Genomic DNA, 20,322 nt, shown 5'->3' with positions numbered 1-20,322 from the left:
GTGCACACGGTGCGGATTTGGCTGCGGATCCGCAGCGGATTGGCCGCTGCGGATTCATAGCAGTTTTCCATCAGGTTTACAGTACCAAGTAAACCTATGGAAAACCAAATCCGCTGTGCCCATGGTGCGGAATATACAGCGCGGAAACGCTGCGTTGTACTTTCCGCAGCATGTCAATTCTTTGTGAGGATTCCGCAGCGTTTTACACCTGTTCCTCAATAGGAATCCGCAGGTGAAATCCGCACAAAAAACACTGGAAATCCGCGGTAAATCCACAGGTAAAACACAGTGCCTTTTACCCGCGGATTTTTCAAAAATGGTGCTGAAAAATCTCACACGAATCCGCAACGTGGGCACATAGCCTTAGGGTTAGGGCTGGAATTAGGGTTGTGGTTAGGGCTGTGATTAGGGTTACGGGTGTGTTGGGGTTAGGGCTGTGATTAGGGTTATGGCTACAGTTGGGATTAGGGTTAGTGGTGTGGGGGGGTTAGTGTTGGAGGTAGAATTGAGGGGTTTCCACTGTTTAGGCACATCAGGGGTCTCCAAACGCAACATGGCGCCACCATTGATTCCAGCCAATCTTGTATTCAAAAAGTCAAATGGTGCTCCCTCACTTCCGAGCCTCGACGTGTGCCCAAATAGTGGTTTACCCCCACATATGGGGTACCAGCATACTCAGAATAAACTGCGCAACAATTATTGGGGTCCAGTTTCTCCTGTTACCCTTGTGAAAATAAAAAATTGCTTGCTAAAACATCATTTTTGAGGAAAGAAAAATGATTTTTTATTTTCACGGCTCTGCGTTGTAAACGTCTGTGAAGCACTTGGCGGTTCAAAGTGCTCACCACATATCTAGATAAGTTCCTTGGGGGTCTAGTTTTCAAAATGGGGTCACTTGTGGGGGGTTTCTACTGTTTAGGCACACCAGTGGTTCTGCAAACGCAACGTGACGCACGCAGACCATTCCATCAAAGTCTGCATTTCAAAAGTCACTACTTCCCGTCTGAGCCCCGACGTGTGCCCAAACAGTGGTTTACCCCCACACATAGGGTATCAGCGTACTCAGGAGAAACTGGACAACAACTTTTATGGTCAAATTTCTCCTGTTACCCTTGGGAAAATAAAAAATTCTGGGCTAAAAAATTATTTTTGAGGAAAGAAAACGTATTTATTATTTTCACGGCTCTGCGTTATAAACTTCTGTGAAGCACTTGGGGGTTCAAAGTGCTCACCACACATCTAGATAAGTTCCTTTCGGGGTCTAGTTTCTAAAATGGGGTCACTTGTGGGGGGTTTCTACTGTTTAGCCACATCAGGGGCTCTGCAAACGCAACGTGACGCCCACAGAGCATTCCATCAAAGTCTGCATTTCAAAACGTCACTACTTCACTTCCGAGCCCCGGCATGTGCCCAAACAGTGGTTTACCCCCACATATGGGGTATCACCGTACTCAGAAGAAACTGGACAACAACTATTGGGGTCAAATTTCTCCTGTTACCCTTGGGAAAATTAAAAAATTCTGGGCTAAAAAATTATTTTTGAGGAATGAAAACGTATTTATTATTTTCACTGCTCTGCGTTATAAACTTCTGTGAAGCACTTGGGGGTTCAAAGTGCTCACCACACATCTAGATAAGTTCCTTTGGGGGTCTAGTTTGCAAAATGGGGTCACTTGTGGGGGGTTTCTACTGTTTAGCCACATCAGGGGCTCTGCAAACGCAATGTGACGCCCGCAGAGCATTCCATCAAAGTCTGCATTTCAAAACATCACTACTTCCCTTCCAAACCCCGACATGTGCCCAAACAGTGGTTTACCCCCACATATGGGGTATCACCGTACTCAGAAGAAACTGGACAACAACTATTGGGGTCAAATTTGTGGGGGATCTGCAATGTTTAGGCACACAGGGGCTCTCCAAACGCAACATGGCGTCCGCTAATGATTGGAGCTAATTTTCCATTTAAAAAGCCAAATGGCGTGCCTTCCCTTCCGAGCCCTGCCGTGCGCCAAAACAGTGGTTTACCCCCACATATGGGGTATCAGCGTACTCAGGACAAACTGGACAACAACATTTGTGGTCCAATTTCTCCTATTACCCTTGGCAAAATAGGAAATTCCAGGCTAAAAAATAATTTTTGAGGAACGAAAAATTATTTTTTATTTTCATGGCTCTGCGTTATAAACTTCTGTGAAGCACCTGGGGGTTGAAAGTGCTCAATATGCATCTAGATAAGTTCCTTGGGGGGTCTAGTTTCCAAAATGGGGTCACTTGTGGGGGAGCTCCAATGTTTAGGCACACAGGGGCTCTCCAAACGCGACATGGTGTCCGCTAACAATTGGAGCTAATTTTCATTCAAAAAGTCAAATGGCGCTCCTTCCCTTCCGAGCCTTGCCGTGTGCCCAAACAGTGGTTTACCCCCACATGTGAGGTATCGGCGTACTCGGGAGAAATTGCCCAACAAATTTTATTATCCATTTTATCCTATTGCCCATTTCAAAATGAAAAAATTGAAGTGAAAAGAAATTTTTTGTGAAAAAAAAGTACTTTTTCATTTTTACGGATCAATTTGTGAAGCACCTGAGGGTTTAAAGTGCACACTAGTCATCTAGATAAGTTCCTTGGGGGGTCCAGTTTCCAAACTGGGGTCACTTGTGGGGGAGCTCCAATGTTTAGGCACACAGGGGCTCTCCAAACGTGACATGGTGTCTGCTAACGATGGAGATACTTTTTCATTCAAAAAGTCAAATGGCGCTCCTTCCCTTCTGAACCTTACCATGTGCCCAAACAGTGGTTTACCCCCACATATGGGGTATCGGTGTACTCAGGAGAAATTGCCCAACAAATTTTAGGATCCATTTTATCCTGTTGCCCATGTGAAAATGAAAAAATTGAGGCTAAAAGAATTTTTTTGTGAAAAAAAAGTACTTTTTCATTTTTACGGATCAATTTGTGAAGCACTAGAGGGTTTAAAGTGCTCACTATGCATCTAGATAAGTTCCTTGGGGCATCTAGTTTCCAAAATGGGGTCACTTGTGGGGGAGCTCCAATTTTTAGGCACATGGGGGCTCTCCAAACACGACATGGTGTCCGCTAAAGAGTGCAGCCAATTTTTCATTCAAAAAGTCAAATGGGGCTCCTTCCCTCCCAAGCCCTGCCGTGCGCCCAAACAGTGGTTTACCCCCACATATGGGGTATCAGCGTACTCAGGACAAATTGGACAACAACTTTCGTGGTTCAGTTTCTCCTTTTACCATTGGGAAAATAAAAAAATTGTTGCTAAAAGATCATTTTTGTGACTAAAAAGTTAAATGTTCATTTTTTCCTTCCATGTTGCTTCTGCTGCTGTGAAGCACCTGAAGGGTTAATAAACTTCTTGAATGTGGTTTTGTGTACATTGAGGGGTTCCTTTTTTTAGAATGGTGTCACTTTTGGGTATTTTCAGCCATATAGACCCCTCAAACTGACTTCAAATGTGAGGTGGTCCCTAAAAAAATGGTTTTGTAAATTTCATTGTAAAAATGAGAAATCGCTGGTCAAATTTTAACCCTTATAACTTCCTAGTAAAAAAAAATTTTGTTTCCAAATTTGTGCTGTTGTAAAGTAGACATGTGGGAAATGTTATTTATTAACTATTTTGTGTCACATAACTCTCTGGTTTAACAGAATAAAAATTCAAATTGTGAAAATTGTGAAATTTTAAAAATTTTTGCCAAATTTCCGTTTTTATCACAAATAAACGCAGAATTTATTGACCTAAATTTATCACTAACATGAAGCCCAATATGTCACGAAAAAACATTCTCAGAACCACTAGGATCCATTGAAGCGTTCCTGAGTTATTACCTCATAAAGGGACACTGGTCAGAATTGCAAAAAACGGCCAGGTCTTTAAAGGGAACCTGTCACCCCGTTTTTTCAGATTGAGCTATAAATACTGTTAAATAGGGCCTGCGCTGTGTGTTACTATAGTGTATGTAGTGTACCCTGATTCCCCATGTATGCTGAGAAATACATTACCAAAGTCGCCGTTTTCGCCTGTCAATCAGGCTGGTCAGGTCGGGTGGGCGTGTTCACAGCGCTCTTTTCTTCCCCAGCTTTCCGTTAGTGGCGTAGTGGTGTGCGCATGTCCAAGGTCCGAATTCCCTGCGCCCACGTGAAGACACAGCGCGCGATCTGCGCTGTCATCCCTTTCATCGGTGGGGGCGGCCATCTTCCTGGGGCCGTGCATGCGCAGATAGAGTGCTCTGCTGCACGGGGCTTCAGGAAAATGGCCGCGGGATGCCGCGTGTGCGCACAAGAGATCGCGGCGGCCATTTTCCCAAAGCCGAGTTTGCATCTTTAAAGAATTTAAATCTGTCTCTAGCAACTGCAATTGGAGTTTATTCCAATCACATTTATTTAAATAATTAAATGCCATTGTCAATGACTCGCAGCTGCATTTAAGGGAATCAATCTCATTATATGATTATTCCAGCACCTATTGGTCCTGTGATGCCATCACACAGTGCTGATGAATTAATATTGCAAATGAAAGTTGTCGCCATGTTGACACTTCCATAAAGTCCAGCAACAGGCTTGGCTTTGCTAGGAGATCAGCACTTCTTCAGCATATTGCAATACCAGAGTACATAGAACATGTAGAATTAAAGTTCCCTTAGGGGACTAAAAAATAAAAGTTAAAATTTAAGAAAAAAAAGTTTTTAAAAAGGAAAAAAAATAAAAAGAATTTGAAATCTTGAATCAATTGTTTCACCCAATTAAAAAATAAAGAAATTAAAAATTAAAAATATTTGACAATCTAAGATAATGTAAATTAAATCAAAATTTACAGTAAACATCATAAATTTTATTGATTAGTGCATCTCCCCCCAAATAAGTAAGAAGAAGCAAAACTTACCCCAAATATAGTATCAATGAAAACATCAACTCGCCATCCAAAAAAATAAAACCTTCATTGAGTTAATTGGCTGAGAAATACAAAACTTATGGACTTAAGAAACACACCTCCAGGCTGTGTAAGGGCTATTTGACCAAGAAAGAGAGTGAAAAGGTGCTATGCCAGATGACCTGGCCTTCACAGTCACCAGACCTGAACCCAATCAAGATCGTTTGGGATGAGCTGGACCACAGAGTGAAGGCAAAAGGGCCAACAAGTGCTAAGCATCTCTGAGAACTCGTTTAAGAAAGTTGGAAGAGCATTCCAGGTGACTACCTCTTGAAGCTCGTCAAGAGAGTGCCAAGAGTGTGCAAGGGGAGCACAGTGGCGCAGTGGCTAGCACTGCAGCTTTGCAGCGCTGGGGTCCTGGGTTCAAACCCCACCAAGGAAAATATCTGCAAAGAGTTTGTATGTTCTTTCCATGTTTGTGTGGGTTTCCTCTGGGTACTCTGGTTTCCTCCCACATTCCAAAGACATACTGATAGGGAATTTATATTGTGAGCCCCATCGGGGACAGCGATGATAATGTGGGTAAAGCGCTGTATGTTAGCTCTGTATAAAAATAAAGATTATTATTATTATTATTATTATTATTAAGAAATGCCTACAGAAACAACATTCTTATGTTACGTTGATAAAAAATATAAAAAATAAGTTATAGGTAAAAGTGTATGCCATAAAACTTTTATATAAAAGATAAGACTTCAAACACCAATAAACCATATGCATTACAGACATTCAATAAAAGTGCTCATGACGAAAACAATTTGGGAACGGTTGGTGTTCAATACTTCACAGCCATACTTGAGTACTACCCTTGTCAGGGCGGGAGTTCCGCATTTGGGGGACGGCAAGGGATATTAGAGACTGAACAATTTCACGGATCCCTTTCCTCCTATGCTGCCTTCTGAGGGTGATCTCCAGAGGAACGGGTGAGATCCCTCCAATTTTTTATTAATTGCACTGTTCTCGTTGTGATCACTTTTTGGAAGGTCTATGTGATGTATATAGTATCCTATGCTATAAACTACTGATCCTTGGGATTGGTCCAGAGTGGCCATATTAGCTGCACTTCTTATTTAGTTAAAAAAGGGTAGTAAGAAAGTAAAGAGCATAAAAAGGTAACTAACTCATTCACACAACAGTTCAAAAAAAGTGCCTGGATGTGGCACTGTTGACAATTTACTGAAATTATAGCTAGTGAGTCGACTCTTGGCATCAAACATTTATTCTAGTCAATTAGGGGAAGCTCTAATATGTAATCATGCACTCACATACTGTAGGTTTCAGTTGCAAAGAAATGCCATTATTGAAACCTCAAAATGTGCAAAAATATAGTGAATACATACTATTTACTATTGGTTTAAACAAGTATAACTCAAGCTCATACTATCAAATATGTTTTAAAAATTATTGCTGGAGTTTTTGGAATCCACAGCTTCAAGAGAAGCTCAGAGATTTATATCTTCAGATTTTCTTTCACTAACCTTGGTTGATAATTCATTCTATTTATTTCCACAGTAAAGACATAATCCAAAAAAATGGGAAATAGCTTGCCACTGTAAGTTACTATTTTGTTAAAGCTATGTGCATTCACTGTGGGAATAAATAAATGGTTGTTTATTAATAAAACTGCCGGAGAGCTTAGGCTGTTGGAATATAGTAGAAAGTTACACATTACCATCTAAGCAACATAAGATAATGTCTTGCTGTGACAGCAAACGACTTTGAGTGTAACTATATAATTATGTGTACAAAACAAACAATGTAGAATGATTAAACCACCCATTTTCTGTGCCATTTAATAACAAAATAATATCCTACACTGACATAACAAAACATTAGCAGTTGCGCTTCTCGTAGGTGAGAAATGACCTAATAAAAAAATAATTATTTTTAAGAAAATCGTCAACTTCTTGAAAATAACATATAGTAAATTGATTGTCTTAGCTATATCAAGTAATAAGAAAGCTATGTAGTCATTAAAACATTATAATTTCCTGGAGTCTAAATGATCTCTCGCTGTTTTAGAATGAGCCCACAAAATGTTCTGAAATTGAGTTATATGGAAAATGGTGGTCTATAATAGGCAATGGTTTTATTTAAGGTAAAATAATAGTCTTTTAAATGAATTATATATTAATTTTAATATTGAATGATCGACTACAATTAATTTGCATTCAGAATGTAATTTATCATTTGCCATAAAAGTTAAAGAGGACCTTCCATGACATTTTATAATTTATTTTTTTATTTGTTTTATTGAAAACTGTTATATAAAGTTATATAAATTCCAAAAGACTTGTTCAAAAGAAAGAAACTGAGATTAGACCTACTGGTAATGATGTTTCTAGGAGCCCATCTTGATGGCACTATGGAGATCGTACTTCTTATCCTTCCAGGGATAGGAAACATGTAAGAGGTTGAAAGGCCCCTCCCACCCACTTCACTCAGTGTTTTTTCCTAGTACCATACCAAGATTGATGCAACTTATGTTTTATTAAATTCCCATACAATGTTAAATTACATTAGTAATAGGAAATCAGAAGGGAGGGAACTAACCATACTCTCAGGATGGACTCCTGGAAACAACATAACCAGTAGGTCTGATCCCCGTTTTCCAGGACGTCCCTCCTCACAGCTCCATGGAGAATATCAAAGTACCTCCTTCGAGGGTAGGACCACTGCCTGGAGAAATTTCCTTCCAAAAGCAGTTTGTTGGCCTGACAACACGTCCAATTTATAATAGTTACAAAGCATATTATTTCCGCCCAAGTTGCTGCTCTGTTAATCTGTTCTACTGAGGCCCTTGCTCTTTCAGCCCAAAGGAGGGCAACAAAATTAATAAAGGGGATGGGAGAACTACAATACCCAGATAGATTAGCGAAATTAGGATTATTTAGTCTAGAAAAAAGACGACTGAGGGGCGATCTAATAACCATGTATAAGTATATAAGGGGACAATACAAATATCTCGCTGAGGATCTGTTTATACCAAGGAAGGTGACGGGCACAAGGGGGCATTCTTTGCGTCTGGAGGAGAGAAGGTTTTTCCACCAACATAGAAGAGGATTCTTTACTGTTAGGGCAGTGAGAATCTGGAATTGCTTGCCTGAGGAGGTGGTGATGGCGAACTCAGTCGAGGGGTTCAAGAGAGGCCTGGATGTCTTCCTGGAGCAGAACAATATTGTATCATACAATTATTAGGTTCTGTAGAAGGACGTAGATCTGGGTATTTATTATAATGGAATATAGGCTGAACTGGATGGACAAATGTCTTTTTTCGGCCTTACTAACTATGTTACTATGTTACTATGAGATGGCGACTGCTCTACTTGAGTGAGGTTTTAGATTCCCTGAAGGGAAGATCCTCTATGATCTATAGGATAGAGATATTGTAGACTTGATCCATCTACCTCTAGTGGGCTTGGATGCTTTCTTCCGCTATTTCTGCCTCCATATTGAACAAATAGGTTGTTATCCTTTCTGCAGTCCTGTGAGGCCTTTATGTAACTAATGACAACCCGCGTTACACCCAAGGCATGGAAGAGGTGCTCCTTTTGGTTGTTAGGCTGTTGACAAAAGAAGGGTAGGAATATTTCCTGATTTATCTTCTATGTAGATACCACTTGGTCAAAAAAGCTGGATCAAATCTAAGGATTATTCAATCATCTAGGATCTGAATATATGGACCCTGCATTGACAGGGCCTTAGCCTATGGATTCAGTGAAGAAAACACTCAAAGCTGATATTAGGACTCTTAATGTGCTTGGCCTTAGACCCTTATTAAACCAGGCCTGTAGGAAATCTAGTATTTTAGGGATATCAAGTTGAGAATTGTCTATGGAAGAACTGCCATGTTCCATATAGAATCTTTTTGTTATAAATTGGCGAGGTAACCGGTTTTCTGCTTGCCTGGATTGTTGTTATCACCTAATCTGAAAGAACACGGGACCTTATGATATTTCTTTCAGGATCCATGCCTTCATGTCGGGGTGAAACTCTGGACCCTGAAAAATCAGATCTCCTCTCAGGGGAAGCAAGATCGGTTCCACTAGGGCCATGATTTTTGGTAGAGGGAATCAACTTTTTTGGGCCAAAAATGAACTATCAGGAGCACCTTTGATCTTCCTGAATCTTCCTGAGAGCCCTTGGGATTAAGGCCACTGGAGGACAGGCATATGACAACATCCTGCTCCAAATCGTTTTTAAGGCATTGATCCCTTCAGAGTTGTACATGGGGTTCAAGGAGTAAAACCTTCTGACCTTCAAATTCTTCCTTTTTGTGAACAGGTCTATTTGAGGAAGTCCCCAGCACTGACACAACTGATGGAACATCTCCTCATTTAACTCCCACTCAGTAGGGCACATCTTCTGCTGCTTACGTAGTCCATTACCCTGTTTCAAGATCCTTCCAGATAAATTGCTAAAATTGATAATCTGTTCTATCTGACAAGGACAGATTCTTGTGGCCAACTCCTGAAGGGACTACCTGGTAGCGTAAAAAATATACAGTTGTCATGTTGTCCGACATGATTTTTATGTGTCAGTTTTTCCAGCAATGGTCAGCTCAGACTTAGAGCTTCCCATACCACGCTAAGCTCTCTGTAGTTTGAAGACTGGGACTGGATCTCTAGAGGCCACACCCACTGGAATATTTTTCCCCCAGATGGGCTATTCTTCCTTCTCTGCTTAAGTCTGTGGTAACAGTCAAGCAGGGAGAAAAAACTATGGAATACCCAATCGGAGGTTTTGGAGATGGTCCACCAGACCAGAGATTTCCTTACTGGTAAGGATAAGTACATTATCTGCCTGTCCCCGGAGGATAGAGTAGCCCTCTGAAGATCCCTTGAATAAAATTGATTCAATCGGACACAGGGGATGCAAGATTTTAAAATACCTAGGATCTTCCCTGCCATCCTAACCGAACAGCGATTTCTTAAAAACAGCTGAATTCTGTTCCTTACTCTTCTCTTTTTTCTGCCAGTAAAAAGGAAGTTATCAACCTGGAATCTAACAGAACCACCTGGAATATCTTCCTTGTTCTTGGCACCTAGTCCGACTTCTCTAGATTCAGGATCCAAACTAGCTTTTTTAGTGTTGAAATAAAAATATTTGCTTGGACCCAAAGTTCTTCTACTGAGTTGATCACCATCAAGACGTCGTCCACATAGAGGACTTTAACTAGGCCCATTCGTTGAGGCCAGACCAAATGGAGTACACTGAAATTGGAAGCGGCAGTTCCAGTTTTTAAATTCCACTGCAAACCTTAGGAATTTCTGACAGCAGGGGTATCAATATGTGCTTTTAGGTCTAATGTGCATATAATCTTTTTTCATTACAGGGATCATTGTTTTTATAGTCTCAATGCTGAATTCTTTGCATTTTACCCTGTAGTTTAATGGCTTTAAATTTATTATAGTACAAGATTCGCCTGAGGGTTTGCCGATGGTGAAGAGAACAGAGCAGTGATCGCTGCCTTACTCTTCCTGAAGATCACTTCTGATTTTACTAGTTCTTATTTCTGACCACATAGGTGAACTGACTGTTAGAGAGTGAGGATTTATTACAAATCTTTCGGGCGGTTGCCTTTTAAATTTTTTTATATTTCCCTCTGAGATGGTCTTTAATGTCCACTGGTCCTGTTATATGTCCTTCCAGTTTCCCGCAAACTGCCTGAGCCGCCCCCTAAGTGACTGGCCTCATTGTCTCCTTGGGCCTAAACCTGAGCCAAAAAGGGTAGCTATACTCCCTTTTGGGTAGCTTCACCTACCCATCTTCAATTTTCCCCTATTGTCATGTATATGGGAATGACAGGATCTCTGAAATGCCAAAACGTCCTGGCTCTATCTTCAGGAAACCCCACCGTTTTTATCTGAAGCCTTCTCCAGGAAAAGGGAATGGTGCAAAGTTTGTTTTTGGATTGGTTATTCCCTGACCATGTGTTCATCAAAATGGCTGCTTTAGATTAGGAATTCTTCCTGGATGTGAATCTAACAGATTCTGTCGATACATTCATCACATTCCTGCTGCTAATTTCATTAATGGGAGGAAAGCAAAGATGTCCTTACTAGAAGTCTTGTTGCTTAAGTGATCCTCGAGCTGCCCAATCCACAAAAACATGGATCTGACCACTGAGGTAGCGGCTATGTTAGTTTTCATTATCGCCACTGCTGATGTGTCCCAGGATCTTTTTAGAAGGCAGTCAGCCTTCCTGCTCATTGGCTTCCTGAGGATTGAAGAGTCTTAAGGTACCGTCACACATAACGATATCGTTAACGATATCGTTGCTTTTTGTGACGTAGCAACGAATTCGTTATGTGTGACAGCGACCAACGATCAGGCCCCTGCTGGGAGATCGTTGGTCGCTGAGGAAAGTCCAGAACTTTATTTCGTCGCTGGATCTCCCGCTGACATCGCTGGATCGGCATGTGTGACACCGATCCAGCGATGTCTTCACTGGCAACCAGGGTAAACATCGGGTTACTAAGCGCAGGGCCGCGCTTAGTAACCCGATGTTTACCCTGGTTACCAGCATAAACGTTAAAAAAACAAACACTACATACATTCCTTCAGCTGTCTGTCCCCGGCGCTGTGCTTCTCTGCACTCCTCCTGCATCCTCTGTCAGCGCCGGCCAGCCGGAAAGCACAGTGGTGACATCACCGCTCTGCTTTCTGGCTGACCGGCGCTGACAGTGCAGAGGAAAGCAGAGCGCCAGAGGACAGACAGCTGAAGGTAAGTATGTAGTGTTTGGTTTTTTTACGTTTACGCTGGTAACCAGGGTAAACATCGGGTTACTAAGTGCGGCCCTGCACTTAGTAACCCGATGTTTACCCTGGTTACTGGGGACCTCGGGATCGTTGGTCGCTGGAGAGCTGTCTGTGTGACAGCTCTCCAGCGACCAAACAGCGAAGCTGCAGCGATCGACATCGTTGTCGGTATCGCTGCAGCGTCGCTGAGTGCGAAGGTACCTTTAAAATAAAATTGACGTCTTCTTAGCCACTTTAGTAACTGGAACATCAATCTTTTGGATTTCTTCCCAAATGTTAATGTCCTCAGACTTGAAGGGTAAACAATCCTGAAATCACAGGCTATGACCAGCCTTTTTGCTGTGTCTTCCCATATTTCCAGGATCATTGCATGGATATGGTTTTTCACTGGAAATACCCTGTGCTTTTGGGATTTCAGACCCCAAAACATTTCATCCTGGATCTAATGAGACTTTTGAGCTTCCTCCACCTGCATGGTATTCCTGACCAGACAGAGAAGCTCATCAGTGTGATCAGAGTAGAAGAGATATCTTTTACCCTCTTTTGGGGGTTCCGAGATTATCTTTTCCTCTTCTCCTAATCTGATCCTAGAAATTCTTGCTCCTTCTCCAATCTTACCTCCATCACTTATCTTGGTCTCTTAGCCCATGTACCTGGTTGAGATGTCTGTGGAGGAGCAAGGCTTGAGACAGAGGCACTAAACCTCTCAAATCATGGACCTCATTTCTGATTGGAATGTTGGTTGCTCATCCTTAGTAATCTTATTGTTGCAGCCTTCGCATTAGTGCTTCCCATAAGCTTCAGGCAATTTTATGCTGCAGATGGGGCATTTTTTAGAAATCCTTAGGCCTTGCCAGACCTTTTGAGAGCAGTGACTGATGTAGCAGGGGTTACCTTGTCCTAAATATGCAGCAAAAAAGGACACCATTAGAAGACTGCACAGATATTGAGACAACACCTTCATCACCTACTCATGATTACCATGCTCTGTTCCTGAATGCCTGCCCTGCTTCCTTCTTCCATCCCTGTATAAATGTGTCTGTAGTGTGGCCCCCCAAGAAAGAGGCAATGCTTTTATATTTCCATGTATATTTGATCATCTGTGTTCCACTGTGGAATGCGCGATGTGTCTGGAAGTGAGTCGCCATCACAGGAGTGACGTAACTGGAAGTGTGACCTTCCATCATGCCAAATGATTTGCCTGGAACAGGCAGCACACTGCCGGTGAGCACTGGTGCCGAGAGTTCCCAATTGGAGGCAAGTGGCTCGTGAACCAGGATCTCTTCCTGCTCCACTGGTTTGAGGCTAATGACCCCCACAGAAATCTTGACAGGGGGAAGGAGAAGATGAACCACCCGATCTTCCTGAACACGTTAAGGTACTTGCACTCCTGAAGCTCTTTCATCTTCCGATGTCTGCTCTCGTTGTCTGTCCTTACAGAGACAGGAAAAACACTGAAGTAGCCTTTTAATCTCTTGTATGTGTCCTGTCCCTGGAAGGATAAGAAGGAAAACCTCCATAGTGCTGTCAGGAGAGATGCCCAGGAAAATAAAAATAATCAATTGTTCATCAAAAGGTATGTACTTAGGCCCTACACCTTTTTTGCATACCCCAATTTCTGTTGGTGAAGCAAAGAAACAATATACATGCTAACCTTCTGGTATTGAACATGAAATACAAACTCAAATTTTAAACAAAGCAAATCAATCTATAACAGTAACAGTAATCCATAACCTCTTGCTTCGAATTATAAGATTCTCACTTCTCTAATAGACTGTAAATGCAAGAGCACAATAGGGTCTTATCTAGGTTAAACGTTTGATGAATTTAGGTAAAATTGCTGACCTTGTGAGGTTATGTGAGACACAACACTTAAGGAGCCTAAAGACGAGATGCAGCAGCTTCTATAGAATATCAATAAAGGTAACCGAATTGGATGTGTTTCTGAGCTCTCTGGAGTTGTGACACAAGTAGAAAAAGATAAAATTGTAGTTTTATTAGTGATGCGTTTCTTTCACTGCGGGCGGTGACATGAGTAAGTATAACCCCTTTCTCGACATGCGCCGTACTAGTATTGCACTGTGGGAACAGGATTTGTGCCAGCAGCAATAATAGTACAGCGCCACGATCGCTGCAGTGTCATGGTGAGCGTCGCGGTGATCGCGTGCAGGTGTCAGCTGTATGTGACAGCTGACACCCCGAAGCAATGTCCAAGATCAGTGCTAGCACCGAACGCAGGCATTTAACCCCTCTGATGCCGCTGTCAGTAGACATAGATAGGCATCACGCAGAGACAGGGGCTCCATGCGCGCTTCCATCAGAATAATGTGATGTGGTGGCATTATTCTCATGGTCTCCATGGAGACCCTTGGCCCCAAGATGGCTGCGGGGTCCTTCCAGGTCCTGAAATGAGGTGGCTTGCGAGCGCCTGCTGAGAAGAGGCACCGGCAAGCCTTCTTCACTGCCTGTCAGATTGCTGATCTGACACTGTGCTGTGCAAAGTGTCAGATCAGATATCTGATGTATTATAGTGATGTCCCACCCTGGGACAATGTTATAAAGTAAAAAAAAAAAAATTAGAATGTGTAAGGGTATATGCACACGTTCAGGTTTTTTCGCTTTATTTCCACTTTTTTTGCGATAAAAACGCTATAAAACGCATTAAAAATGCAGAGATATGCATCCTATCATTTAGGCCTCATTCACACGTCCAGATAATTCTGGTACCGGAGAAAACGGTACCGGAATTATCCGTGTCTGTGTGTCCGTGTTCTCACATAGCACATCAGTGTGGCACACGTGCAGCAGCCGTGTGCCGCCTGTGTGCTGACTGAAGACTACACAGACCGTGTAGGAGACAGCGCTACAGTTAAGCGCTGTCCCCTGCATGCGGTGCTGAAGCTGGCATTCATTCCTTCTCCCCAGCAGCATTCGCTGGAGAGAAGGAATGAAAAATCAAGGTTTTTTTTCTTTTCCCTTAAAAATAAAGTTTGAGTCACCACCCGCCTCCCATCCCCTGTGTGCCGCCCCGCTTGCCAGGAAATACTCCCCCAGCTCCTTCAATGTATGCTCTCAACGCCGGCAGCAGGTCCTGTGTGAGCGGTCACATGGTACCGCTCATTGAGGTGATGAATATGCGCATATTCCCATAGGGGTTGAGCCGCATATTCATTACTGTAATGAGCGGTGCCACGTGACCGCTCACTACAGGAAGAAGCTGCCGCTCCCGGAGATGTGGGGCATGCAGGGACTGCATCCGGAGCGCTGGGAGCAGGTGAGTATGTCATATTCACCTTTCCGCGTTCCACCGCTGCCCCGTCTTCTGCGTCGTCTGCACTGACTGTTCAGGTCAGAGGGCGCAATGACGTATTAGTGTGCGCGCCGCCCTCTGCCTGAACAGTCAGTGCAGAGAGACGGGACGCTGAGGAGCAGCGACGAGAGGTGAGTATGTCATTTTTTTTTTTAGTGCAGCAGCAGCATTACATGTGGCTATATGTAGCGTCTATGGGGCCATAAAGACCTGCATGGAGCATTATATGGAGCATCTATGGGGCCATAACAGCATGGAGCATTATATGGAGCATTAAATGGAGCATTATATGGGGCCATAAAGAACTGCATGGAGCATTATATGGGGCCATAAAGAACTACATGGAGCATTATATGAAGCATCTATGGGGCAATAACTGCATGGAGCATTATATGGAGCATCTATGGGGACATAACTGCATGGAGGATTATATGGGGCATCTATGGGGCCATAAAGAACTGCATGGAGCATTATATGGGGCATCTATGGGGCCATAATGAACTGCATGGAGCATTATATGTAGCATCTATGGGGCATCTATGGGGCCATAAAGAACTGAATGGAGCATTATATGGGGCATATTTGTATATGGAGCATCTTATGGGGCCATAATGAACAGTATGGCGCATTATATGGGGCTCCTTATTCAATATGGATATTCAAAAACACTTAACCTACTGATGCCTCAATTAATTTTATTGATATCTATTTTTATTTTTGACATTTACCGGTAGCTGCTGCATTTTCCACCCTAGGCTTATACTCCAGTCAATAAGTTTTCCCAGTTTTTGTGGCAAAATTAGGGGGGTCGGCTTATAATCGGGTCGGCTTATACTCGAGTATATACGGTATATGTTTGCATACTGAGATAGATTTCAATCACTAACAGGACCGACCATTGAACAAAAATCCCAGAAAGAGCAAAGGATTAAATGTATAAAACATGGGTTATAGGCCACATTCAGTTCAGTATTTGGTCAGTATTTTACATCAGTATTTGTAAGCCTAAACCAGGAGTGAAAGAATCAGAGGAAAAGTATAATAGAAACGTGCACCAATTCTGGATTTTTCACCCACTCCTGGTTTTGGCTTACAAATAAGGAGGTAAAAAAAGGAACCAAATATTTAACGTGTGCACGTGGACCTATACTAAATCTTTTCCTATAAAACTATGTATCCATCTACTCAAATCTCCCTGCTATCTAAAAATGATTCTTGCAGATTGGACTACATTTTCATGGTTACAGGTTCCCTTTAAGTGATGTTGTACAGTTTTGTGATTATGAAATATATTTTCTTATACTTCTTATGGGAGTTATCCTTAAAATATGTATTATTACTATATTAATTTCTTTATAAAGATTTCAGATATTGTGGATATTATTTGTCCATACAGAACTACAGTATGTGATATGACATATAAAGGTAATATTGTTGATGGAATGCCTTTTACGGGGTAGGTGTTAAACTATAAAGTTTAACACCTACCCCATAAAAGGCATTCCATCAACAATATTACCTTCAGGGCCGGCGTCAGCACCCGGCACAGCGGGCAAATGCCGGGGCCCTGGGGAGAGAGGGGGGCCCACTTAGCTGTCATAGATACAGCTGGGAGAGCAGAGCAGGAGATAACATGCTCTCTCCCCCCACAAAGTCACTGCTGGCTGCGTTCTCTTAACCCCTATGTGCCAGCTCTGATACAAGCATCTTCTCACTCAGTCAGTGCAGCCAGGCAGGCACACATAGGGGTTAACAGATGGCAGCCAGTGTGACATTGTGGGCGGAGAGAGCACCTTCTCTGCTCTCCCCCCTGGCTGGCTGCAGACAGTGCTGAAGTTTATCAGGCAGATTCCGGAGGAGCTCCGTCCTACCAGTGCCTGAGTGCAAATGTATCTTGCAGTTGTGGCTCAGTCTGCTGCTGTCTGTCTCCGCTGACTAAAAATGTGGGTGATGTCTGGAGGAGCAGCTGGTGGGGTGCAGCCTGTAGCCGCCCAGCTCACCCAGAATACATGCATGCTGCACCAAACCTGCACCAGTGGGGTAGGAAGAAGCTTAACCCCTTCCCATCTGTATGAAGGTTATTGCTGAACCTTAAAGATAACAATCCGACCCGCATAAATGGGGTTAACCAGATGCCAGAAGGGAGGGGAGCTGCTGACATGGATAAATCTGAGCTGTGGGCTGTACGTTGGGGCCCCGTGGCCCCAGGCTGGTGACTGGAGGGACTCTGCCCAGTGCTGGCATGTGGGTGATTTCTGCTCCGGAGTCTCAGCTTCTCTCCTCCAGGTAACACTGTGCAGTCACAGCAACATTGGTTGTCTCTGTCCAGGTCCCAGCAGCTGCCACTGCTCCCACCAAGGACATGGCATCACTTAACCCTTCCCCTGCAGCCACCGGCAACAAATCCACATTATTCCTTGATTAAATCAGGTTCCAACCCAATAGAGGAGCGGACATTTCCTGCTGCCATTAGGGTCTGGGAGGGGGTGACATTGGCTGCCCTGCTACTCTGTAGTGGGGGGTGACAAGTGTAACATGGGGTAACGATGACAGAGAAATGCACAGGATAATAGTGAGTGCGACAGAGGGCAGTGTATGGTATGGAGCAGTCAGGGGGTGGGCTGCAGGATCCCCCCATACTGTACATGACTGCTTGGGACAGGGAGGCGTTTAATGAGCTTCTAATGACAGGGCACTAATTGGGTCATTAGGGTTTGTGGAAAGGATTCAGCATCAGGTCCCTCATTAATGCCCGAGCCGCCTGTTACTTTGTAGCACAGATCTGTTGGGGCCGCAAAACCAAACAACGTTGTTTATGTAGAAAAGTCTTTGTTTCATAGAAAAACTCTAAACAGAAAAGCACCTCTCCTGTATATATACACTGCACAGCACCTTTCCTCCTGTATATATACACTGCACAGCACCTCTCCTGTATATATACACTGCACAGCACCTTTCCTCCTGTATATATACACTGCAGAATCTACAATAGCTGTCACTCATGTAAGAAGTGAAATCTGGCATTGTACTATACATTTCTCTGCCGTATCTGTGCATCATAAATCAGGGTATGTGTTAAGGGGGGGGGGCCCACTGAGACTCTTTCGCCTGGGGCCCTCGAAAACCTGGAGCCGGCCCTGATTACCTTTATATATCACAAAAAAGGTTTGAAGGGGTTAGTGGGCAGTATGCCTGTGCAATATAGAATCCACTCCCAAGAAGAGAAGGAATGTTTTCCAACTCAACCCCAGTGGTGGAATGTATACTATATAAAAAAAATGGACCATTTACCTTATGGTGACAGAAGTTGTAAGCCCAAGAAAGTTATATTTGCTTACACTTTCTGTCCATGTCTCAGAAGAACAAAGGAATTTCTTACAAGGAATAGAGTATTTCTGTTTTTTCCCTCATTTTTATAACTGTTTGCATGAATTGTATTATTTTCTAGTATTTCTTTATTGTTTTCCAATATTTAGCACTGTATCCATTGTTTACTGCAGTTTAAATTGTTAAAAATGTTGTCTTATTGTCATAAAGAACCCAAACATCTTATAAATTAAGTGCCAGCATGTACATGTGACCTAAACTGTATATCACTAGCCTGCAGTAAGTAAATTCTGTTAGCATTGGAATTTACCCTTCTATCAGTATGTGGTGGAAGCATTAGCAGTAGAGATGAGCAGTGTTCGAGTCGAACTGTTCGCGAATTTCAAATTCGAGCTGTTTTGGTTGGTGTTCGAGTCATTCGTCAAACTCGAACAATTTGCTTAAAATTCGGCTGTTCGAGTTTCTGTTCGATAAATGTTCGTTCACTAAAAGCCTAACTTGAGTTGCACATTAAAACTGTTTATCATTGTTAATAGACTGTTTCAGTGTATAGTGGGTGGGGGGATAGATTAGTGCTGAAATAATGCAGATCTCCATTTTTTTTCTTTCCCGCATTTACAGTGGGGCGGTGCAGTCTCTCAGCCTATCAGCAGTGCACACACACACAGCAATGTGCATGAGATGCACACAAGCAAGGGCATGTGTCATTGGCTGTGTATGTCACATGTCCTTGCCTTATAAGAACCAGCCATATGCCCTGTCCCCACCATTTCCTCACTGCTGCAGCTTAGTGTTAGATGGCACTGCTGCTGCTGTGGGCGCCATACAGTCTAAGAGTGTTTTTTTGGAGCAAATTTTCAGAGAGATAGGTTTAGGTAGTTGGGAGGAGTCAGGACTAGTTGTAATATCAGCCCTTTTCAGGATAGGTTACAGCAGTTCCTAGAACTTTTTGCCAGGCAGGTCTGGGCTAGTGCTGTGCAAGTGTTTGTCACAGCATTTGGTGTAATCTAGGTCAGCCAATCTTTTTGGGCTAGTAGCATTGTCTGATAGTCATCTGAGTAGCCCGCCAGTGAAGCTAGCTACAACGCCTGTGTATCTACATTTTAACTGCATCTAGCCCAGTAAATCTTTTTGGGCTTAGTGGGAGTGTCTGCACATCAGAGAAGTAGCCCGCATGTGAAGCTAGCTACACCACCTGTGTATCTAAATTTTAACTGCATCAAACCCAGTAAATCTTTTTGGGCTTAGTAACTGTGTCTGCATGTCAGCGTAGTAGCCCGCCTGTGAGGCTAACTACATCACCTGCGTATCTAAATTTTTACTGCATCTAACCCAGTAAATTGTTTTGGGCCTAAAAGCAGTGTCTGCATGTCAGCGGAGTAGCCCGCCTGTCAAGCTACCTACATCGCCTATGTATCTAAATTTTTACTGCATCTAACCCAGTAAATTGTTTTGGGCCTAGGAGCAGTGTCTGCACGTCAACGGAGTAGCCTGCCTGTAAAGCTAACTACACCGCCTGTGTATCTAAATTTTTACTGCATCTAACCCAGTAAATCTTTTTGTACTTAGCAGCAGTGTCTGCACATCAGCATAGTAGCCTTCCTGTGAAGCTAGCTACACCGCCTGTGTATCTAAATTTTTACTGCATCTAACCCAGTAAATTGTTTTGGGCCTAGGAGCAGTGTCTGCACGTCAGCGGTGTAGCCCGCCTGTGAAGCTAACTACACGGCCTATGTATCTAAATTTTTACTGCATCTAACTAGGGTTGAGCGAAACGGGTCGGTCAGATTCAGAAGTCGCCGACTTTTGGCAAAGTCGGGTTTCATGAAACCCAACCCCTGTGTGGGGTCGGCCATGAAGTCGGCAATCTTCTGATCTGGAATCAGAATTCCGATACTGAGTTCCGATATGTTTAAGATATCGGGAATCGATATCGGAATTCATATTTAAGTGTAAAATAAAGAATAAAAAAAAA

The sequence above is a fragment of the Ranitomeya imitator genome, chromosome 1, assembly GCF_032444005.1.
Source record: "Ranitomeya imitator isolate aRanImi1 chromosome 1, aRanImi1.pri, whole genome shotgun sequence".
Taxonomy (NCBI): domain Eukaryota; kingdom Metazoa; phylum Chordata; class Amphibia; order Anura; family Dendrobatidae; genus Ranitomeya; species Ranitomeya imitator.
This window is presented reverse-complemented; position numbering follows the sequence as displayed.